Consider the following 9,758-nt stretch of genomic DNA (forward strand, 5'->3'; position numbering starts at 1 on the left):
TGGTGCGAAAGGCCCTATTAAGTTCAGAAGCCGAGTAAGTCTCAACAGCATAATTTTTTTTTTCTGATACAAAAAGTCTTTGAATGTGGTAATTGCCCATTTAGTAGTCTTTTTCATATTAACCTCATCCTTGTCGTCTTTAATCTGCTTCAGCTCTGCTGGTGTTATCTCCTTGTACCGTTTTTCTTTACATTTCTCATTTGATGTTATATTCTCCAGTTCGTCCAGTTCATCTTGTGCCTCTGCCCATTTATCAAAATTGCCATAATGACCGTATAAGCTAAATGACACGCGAAAATCATCCATTTAGCCTAGCTAAGTAAATCGGAAATGTTTACTGTAACTGTCTCACTCTGTATTACTATTCAACTGTAACTGTATGTTACTATGGTTGCCAATGTTTATAGGAAGCGCATTAATATAGAACGTGATTAAACTGACCCGGAACTATCTGTGCAGTTAAGCGAATTTAATCAACACCTGCCAGCCAATCAGAATCGAGTATTCAGACAGACCATGGCATAATAATTAATATTTAGAGTAATATTAATATATATTTTATTCTTATAATATTAAATAATATAGCTACATATTATAATATAAATCTTATTTAGTGATGAGTTTCAGAAACACAGAGTGTGTGCTAAAGGAAACTTTGCTTCTTTAGATCCTGTAATCAAACGTTGGTTTTCACGAGACTCACCTGCGCAACGCTGACCTCATACGTCATCCTCCCGGAGCTGCTTCTGTGTACAACTGTTGGCACAAGCTACATTAAAGTGATTATTACGTTTTGAATATGGATATTTTTCTTACAAAAACGCATCGATACAGAAGGCCTTTGTTCACCCCCCGGAGCTGTGTGAGACACTTTTTATTATGGAAGAGAGCTTTTTATTTCAGGTCTTCTGGACTGATGCATACAACACCCGCTGACTGAAATGATGGAGCTTGAAAGATCAAAGACAATTTTTAATATAACTCCGACTGGATTCGTCTGAAAGAAGAAAGTCATATACACCTAGGATGCCTCGAGGGTGAGTAAAACACAGCCTAATTTTCCTTTTTGGGTGAACTAACCCTTTAAGTACTTTCCACCATGACTTTTTTTTTTTTTTTTACATTTTCCAGTCTTTTGAATATCACTCTACATTCTCTCCCAGTTTTTCATGAAGCAAGTCCATGTGAAAGCAACTTTACTTGATCTTTCATCGTTTTCTTGTAAGAGAAAATGCTGTTTCTGTTAAGCATCCAGTTTTGTTATCGACAAAAAGAATATGCGTTAAAAAAAACTTTGCAAAAATTCCTGTCTACAGCCTGTTTCCATCCAACTGGCCTTTTACCGATAAAATGGTGTGTGATGACGTCATCCCTAAAAAAAATTAATTGTCGCATAAGTTTTGGTGTATCGCAAAAAAAAAATTGCCCGTGAGCTGTTTCCATACATAATTTCACCTATTGCGTAAATTATATAGGCTAGAAGCCTGTTCTTCAGCCATTTGAAACAAAACTTTATTATATAGCCTATTATTAAATTGTATAGGCCAGCATAAAATAGTTTTGAACATGTGTCACAAGTTTTTTTGTTTTGTTTTTTGTACTTTGTTATTGACTATTTAGATAATTGATCATCAAGCATTATTCATAAATAGGTGCAGTTGTATTAGCCTACCATTATTTTTCTGATGAACTTTTAGAGGTTATTTTATTTCCCCTAACCAACAACCGACGCTCGTTATAACATTATTAACCTACAAGATTGTTAAATTACAATTAAATGAAATTTGAATTGATATGTGGCTGTGACCCGAGAAAAATACCTTGAGAAAGCGGCATCCTGTTTGTTTCCTTTATTTTACAAAAGCACAATGTTTTGTTTTTATTGTGAATGAACACAAATAAAGGAATATTTACAGTGGTTTTGAATAATGTCTTACTCTCATATGACCACAAATGAAGGAGTATAGTAACATCGTGTCTACACCGGACATGGTGTATGTTGTTTCCACTTTTATAAGGAAAAAAAAACAAGTGATTGTGCTGGCACCTCACTCGCGCAGTTAAGCATTACTAACTCGACAATGCAGCCTGTTCATTGTCATAATATAATTCAGTCAGCCAAACATTGAAAACCATGCTATTTTAGTTCCCTTTACTCCACAACAAATACTTTAAATTTAACGGTAGAACAAAACAAGAATAAAAAATATATAAGAAGCTACTAACAAGCCAAAACTAATTAATTTAACATTTTGTACTTCACGTTCCAATATTCACGTAAAACAAAATGTGCTTGGCATATTAATATCACGGGGGTATGATGGTCACGCTGAACGGCATGGACTACAGGGTATTTAAACTGAGCAGTACACTGTAAAAAATGATGTAAACGTAGGCTAATAAAGGAACATCAAATTAAGATAAGTATGTTTGAGAGGTAGCTCTTTTTCTTACCAAATATAAAATAATTTTAGATGCAATTTGCAAACATTGAAAACCATGCTATTTTAGTTCCCCTTACTCCACAACAAATACTTTAAATTTAACGGTAGAACAAAACAAGAATAAAAAATATATAAGAAGCTACTAACAAGCCAAAACTAATTAATTTAACATTTTGTACTTCACGTTCCAATATTCACGTAAAACAAAATGTGCTTGGCATATTAATATCACGGGGGTATGATGGTCACGCTGAACGGCATGGACTACAGGGTATTTAAACTGAGCAGTACACTGTAAAAAATGATGTAAACGTAGGCTAATAAAGGAACATCAAATTAAGATAAGTATGTTTGAGAGGTAGCTCTTTTTCTTACCAAATATAAAATAATTTTAGATGCAATTTAATAATATGAATATGATTTAATGCGCTTTTGAACTACAGGGAAAGGGTGCTTTAACGTGAGCAACACCATGAACACGGACGCTGCCTATAGGCTAATTCTGCCATGTGACACCACATTTATTTGCGCTAAAGCCCCTTTTCTCGACAAAAAGGTGTTTCCAAACTATTTTTTGCGACATTTGAGGTATCAATATAGAATTTATGCGCTAAAGTTAAATGGAAAAATATAATGTCGACACATGAGAAATTTTATCGATAAATGGCATTTCCATCAGCTATATCGGTAAAAAAATTGTAAGCACTAAATATATATATTTTTTAATTCTTGGATGGAAACCTGGCTACAGATGCAATGAGCAAGACATGGAGAGATTAGATAAGATTACTAATTTATTATTTGGGTAAACATAGATAGTGATGGCACACTTCTCTCCAGTTATTACATGATGCATAAGGTTTTTCCTGTCTGTGAAAATTATTTCATACTGACAACATCTAAAACAGTTCTCTCTTAAAGACAGGCAGGAAAAAGGCATGGCAAGGGGGTGCAGCGTCTTATTTCCTCTCGGGGAACCATGGTTGCATGCATAACCCGAGACGTTACCCTTCTAGGGAACTCAGCGCTGCGCCCCCTAGGGGGCACAATGTGAAAAGAAATCCAACCATGCCGTGCCGAGGCGCATGCCTGTCCACCTGGTGAGAGAGCACCAAGGAAGCGACAAACATACACCAAGCCTTTCCTTAGAAAGGGGCCATGCCACTGACGCCACGGGCCACTCACGCAACTTGGCAGAAACGGGGGAACCCGAATAGATCAAGGGGAACATCCCACCCAAGTTAAGAGCACAGCTATCCTTAGATAGATATGCTATGTGAACAGAACTAGCCTGGATACACAAGAGCACTGAAGAGGCTAACTAGAAAGCCTCTAGAGGGGCTAGAGATAGCTACATAAATCTCAGGTAAGGAGAGTAGCGGCTGAGCTTGAACACAGCTATTCTCAGATAGCTATATCCCTAAGGTCTTATGAAGGCTTGTGAACCAGAATAACATAGCCCACTCTCTGTGGTCTGGGCAGCTCTGTAGGAAGGCTATCTCGGCTATCTACTTATTACCAGTGCAGGGGAGATAGCACTGTCTAGGCAAGGGCTCAAGGAGACCGCTACTTAAAGACCCTAAGAAGGGAGCAGTCACTGAGCTGGCACATAGATATCCTCAGATAGCTATGTACCTAGGAAGGGCTACCAGGAGGGGGACTGACTGAAAACTACCCAGACCACAAAGAGTGGGCTGTCTACTTACGACCCAAAGAGGGGAGACAACACTGTCTAGGGTAAGGGCTCAAAAGACCGCTACTTAAAACCCTAAGCAGGGGAGCAATCACTGAGCTAGCACATAGCTATCCTCAGATAGCTAGGCTCTAGGAAAGGGGACCACTCCAGGAGAGGGCTCACCGCAAATGCAGTAGAACACCGCTAGCCTCAGATAGCTGCAATTAAGTAAGCCGCGACCTGCCATAACCAATGGCTGGAATATAACCACCCTCAGGTGGCTATACCAAGGAGGACCCAAACCCGTGTCAGTCCCACAATAGACAAAACCTAGATAGCCTTCCTGCAGAACTGCCCAGATCACAGAGAGTGGGCTATCTACTTACTACCCTAGCAGGGGAGATAGCACTGTCTAGGCAAGGGCTCAAGGAGACCACTACTTAAAGACCCTAAGAATTGGACCAGTCACTGAGCTAGCACATAGAAATCCTCAGAAAACTATGTACCCAGGAAGGCCTACCAGACTGAAACTACCCAGACCACAAGAGTGGGCTGTCTAATTACAACCCAAAGAGGGGAGACAGCGTAATAGCTCAAAAGACCGCTACTTAAACCCCTAAAAGGGGGAGCAATCACTGAGCTAGCACATAGCTATCCACAGATAGCTAGGCTCTAGGAAAGGAGACCACTCCATAAGAGGGATTACCGCAACCGTAGCATGACACAGCTAGCCTCAGATAGCTGTATTCAGGTAAGCCCGTCCCGCCATACCGATGGCTGGAATATAACCACCCTTAGATGGCTATACTAAGGCTTCCCAATCCACGTCAGAGCCTAGATAGCCCACTCTCTGTGGTCTGACCAGCTCTGTAGGAAGGCTATCTACTTACTACCCTAGCAGGTGGAGATAGCACTGTCTAGGTAATAGCTCGAAAGACCACTAATTAAAACCCTAAGCAGGGGAGCAATCCCTGAGCTAACACATAGCTATCCTCAGATAGCTAGGCTCTCGGAAAGGAGACCACTCCATGAGAGTGCTCACCGCAATTTCAGTAGGACACAGCTAGCCACAGATAGCTCTATTCAAGTAAGCCAGTCCTGCCAAAACAATGGCTGGAATATAACCACCCTCAGATGGCTATATTAAGGAGGTCCCCAATCCGTGTCAGTCCCACAGTAGACAATACACAGCTAGCCTAGATAGCCTTCCTGCAGAGCTGCCCAGACCACAGAGAGTGGGCTATGGAGATAGGACTGTCTAGGCAAGGCCTCAAGGAGACCGCTACTTAAAGACCCTAAGAAGGGGAGCAGTTACTGAGCTAGCACATAGATATCCTCAGATAGCTATGTACCTAGGAAGGGCCACCAGAAGGGGGACCGACTGAAACTACCCAGATCACAAAGAGAGTGCTGTCTCCCCTCTTTGGGTTGTAATTAGACAGCCCAGTCTAGGTAAGGGCTCAAGAGACCGCTACTTAAAACCTTAAGCAGGGGAGCAATCACTGAGCAAAGTGGGCTAGCGAAGCACCGTGTTATTGACCAGGAGCTCACAAGAAGGAGGCCATCAGTAAAAGATTCACTAAGACTGAACACAAACATCACTAGTACAAAGATCAAAGCCTGATGTAAGCAGTGGCCATAATACTAGAGAGCTGGACACAGCTATCCTCGAATAGCAGTTCACTCAGATAAGGCTGAAGATAGCCCAGACCACGGAAGTGGGTCATCTATTTAAAACTAACAGAGACCACTATTTAAAAACCCTAAAAAGGGGAGCAGTCTCCGAGCTGGAACACAGCTATCCTCAAATAGCAGATTCCTAGACAAAGACTTCAGTGCTTAATCGAGAGAACTTGTGCCAAGGGGAACCCAACCTAGTTAAAAAGCCAGGCTAGAACATAGCTGCCCTCAGACCGCCATATTCCAGAGCAAAGTAAGCTTAAGCTGGAGCATAACCACCCAGACTGCTACACTCGGCTTAACACAGGAAGAGATCCTCTATAACCCCATAACCACTCTAGGTGCTGAAAACCCTGGGAGAGAACCGTGAGACACCGTGTTTCATCACAATGAGCGCGTAACTCTGAACGCACGCGCTCTTCGCTGAGACAACGCGAAAGCAGAACATGCCCTTGAGTGGTTAGAATCCAAACAAGGAGGCACACAATCCTTAAAGGGGTCCTATTATGCTTTTTCACTTTTTAAATTTTAATCAGTGTGTAGTGTATATGTTTGGGCATAAAAAAGATCTAGAAAGTTACAAATCTCAAAGTCCACTCCAAAGGGGGATATTTCGTTTTTTTTAAATCCCTTTTCAAGAACTACAACGAACGGCTCGTTTGGACTACAGTGTTGGTTTCCAGGCTTTGTGATATCACAAAGCGGCTCATTAGAATATCATTACAAATAATTCCCGCCTACAGAAATGTGAATGGTTGGGGGGTGGGGAGGGGTGAGGTTGTGGTTAGAAATTTACATTTTAAGAGCTGTAACAGTACTGACACGGCAAGATTCTTGAAGTAGATTCTCAAATATATATAAAAAGGGGGAAAAAATCTTAAACTGTCATAAAACCCTACAGGTTGCACATCAGTGAAAACAACTCTAGCTCTCACAATGTCCATTATTAAGGTAAAAGTGGTTATTTTTTTCATTTTTTGAAGCAATTTCGTTCTTCCGGTTCAAAAAGCAAAGTATATGCGTTAATCTGGAGCGGTGATTGGCTGCCGTGGCTGGAGAGTTTCAGTATTATTCATGAGAATGAACCCTTGTGATCCAATCACTGTGCTGTATTATGCATGAGATCGTCTTACAGCGGATAATTAAAATCTCATGAAAGAGCTAACGCGCTGTCAGTTTATCTCTGTAAACGCGACCGTAACAATATTTAAATAACACGTGACTGCCTTTATTCTTTCTGTTTTAAAGATATTTTATATATAATATATTAATAATCATTTGTCTGTATAATGAATGTGTTGCAAGTCTGTGTTTTATTCAGATTACCCTAATAATCATAATAAGTGCGCGCACTATTTTTGTCGCGACCAGGTTGACTGGCGCTCGACTTTGCGTTTTTAATGCGCTGTTTTTGAACAGTTACTTTTAAAGAGCCCGTCTCAAGCTACAGCGATCGTTTTCATAAATTTTTGTGCTGTTTTTGTGCCCTCATCCGAATAAACGCTTCCGGTTTGTGTGTCTGCACTGCTACAGCAAACGTGTCATATGCGCTGATTACTGCCAAAGATTATGGCATATTTATAGGCTAAAATTAAAAACGAGCTCCCTATCTGACGTTTTTGTAGAGCTGTTACTGAGTTTAAGTCAGCAAAAAGTAGTGTCACACATAAGCTGATCATAACCGATCGTTTACATCTCATTAACATCCCTATTAATACTCCTATGTATTATACGTGGCTAATGTTGTTTTAATGCTTAAATAACAATTAATTTTAAATTAACCTTGTAACCTTACCGTAAAGTGTTACCAATAATTCTTAGTATTTGGGATTTAAGACAACTCTGGGGCTATCCTAACTTTCAGAAGTGATTTACAATGATTTTTAAGATTCTTCAAGAATTTAAATTAAGTTTCGTCAGAAGAACATTAAGGGAAAAAAAAATATATATATATTCTTAAGAAGAATTTTTAGGAGTACAAAATATTAAACATAAATATAACTTTTTTTGATTAAATAAGAAGAAAATGGCAGTTAATAAGAAATGTATTGATACGAATGTTTCGTGAATCCAGCCCCTGGTTAACCTATTGCTTATATTGAAAAAAAAATCATATTTTCTATTTAATCTCAAACAAGCCTGTTATCTTGTTAGTCACATGGTCCGAATTTTCCCACTCTTGCAGAGTATAATTTAGACATGATTTCTATAATTTAGTAATAGATACAGTGGTGTGAAAAAGTGTTGGCCCCCTTCCGATTTCTTATTTTTTTGCATGTTTGTCACACTTTAATGTTTCAGATCATCAAACAAATTTAAATGAAGGGGGCCCAACACTTTTTCACACCACTGTAGTAGGTTTTAATATTACACAAATGAATTATTTCGCTCAGATTTCTGTATTATTTTTCCTAATTTAATGTGTGTCATGTCATAATAACAAATGTCCAACTTGTATGTTCTATAGAGCTGAGCATTTTAAATAAGGATCCAACGAGCGAGTTCAGCTTTGAGAATAAAAACCAACCTTCCTCAGTATCTTCATGTTTGTCTCTGAATGTTTCTTCAATCTTCAGGTCTTCACTCTCCTATCGTTTGGGCTTTTTTCGATACCGGTGCCAAATCTATACTTTTAAAACAGTTCCGGTGCCTAAAACGATACTTATTAAAAAATTAAAAAATTCCCCCCAAAAAATGATGGATTGGCCTTTAGAATAGAGAGTGCAAATGTTAGAGGGTCAAATAAAGATGAAAGAGATGTGTTTTCAGCCGTTTCTTGAAAATATTAAGGACTCAGCTGCTTGGATTGAGCTGGGCAGGTCATTCCACCAGGAGGGAACAGTTAATGTAGAAGACCATGAAAGTTTTATCATAGGTAGAATGCAAAATGTTTCAATACAAGCATTTCAGTCAAATAAATGTATGCAATATAAAAAGTTTAAAAGTAGCCCAATTCTGTGGTAAAAACGCGGACTTGGCAACCCTGCATCCTCCAGCTTTTTCAGAATTGGGATACTCTTTTAATCACAGTCATATCACCCTGCAACCCAAGACTGGTTTCCCACTGAAGCTAAGCAGGGTTGAGCTGGTCAGTACCTGGATGGGAGAACTCCTGGGAAAACGTCTCTGGTTACTTATGTAACCATGGTTCCCTGAGTAGGGAACGAGACACTGAGTCCTCTAGGGATCGCTAAGGGGAACGCCTTGTCGTGACCAGTGTCTGAAGCATACTTTGAAAAAACACCAAACACGTTTGCCGGCGACAGCCATGACGTCACTACCGGTGCGACTATAGTATAAATAAGCACCGGGAGAACACCTCTCAAAGCCGTGATTCCCATCCACTGACATTATATGACTGACAGACTGTAAAATCCTCATTTGTGTTCTACTGAAGAAACAAAGTCACCTACATCTTGGATGCCCTGGGGGTAAGCAGATAAACATCTAATTTTAATTCTTGGGTGAACTATCCCTTTAAATAGAAAATAATTATGACTACAGTGGATATTTTGCCGCGTTATGTCATATCCTGACATCAATATCAATATCATGGCTCCCGCCCCTTTTCACGAATTTTGCATGCTTAAAGTCTAGTGTGACCACGGCGTAAATATAAGACAGAATAGCCAAATCCGTAAACATTGTTGAAATTGATAATAAATTGGAAAAATAAGCACAATTAAATTTCAAGTTGTTAAACATCTCTTCTCAAAACTATTTTGAACCATTGGACTTGCTGTACATCCAGTTGTGCTTCTAGCGCACGTCAGTTCTGATCGTACGTATGGTAACTATGCAACTACGCGAGAATTGTAGTATGATTGCGTAAAGGGAAACAGACTTTCTGAGGGGAACGAAATCGGCTGCTTCACCGGACATTTTAGCAAAGATCAAATGAGTAAAAGCCAACCTGTTGGTTCCTCAGTATCTTCATGTTTGAACGTTTCTTCAATCTT

Source organism: Sinocyclocheilus grahami, unplaced genomic scaffold (genome assembly GCF_001515645.1).
Source record: "Sinocyclocheilus grahami isolate Dianchi unplaced genomic scaffold, SAMN03320097.WGS_v1.1 scaffold2015.1, whole genome shotgun sequence".
Lineage (NCBI taxonomy): Eukaryota > Metazoa > Chordata > Actinopteri > Cypriniformes > Cyprinidae > Sinocyclocheilus > Sinocyclocheilus grahami.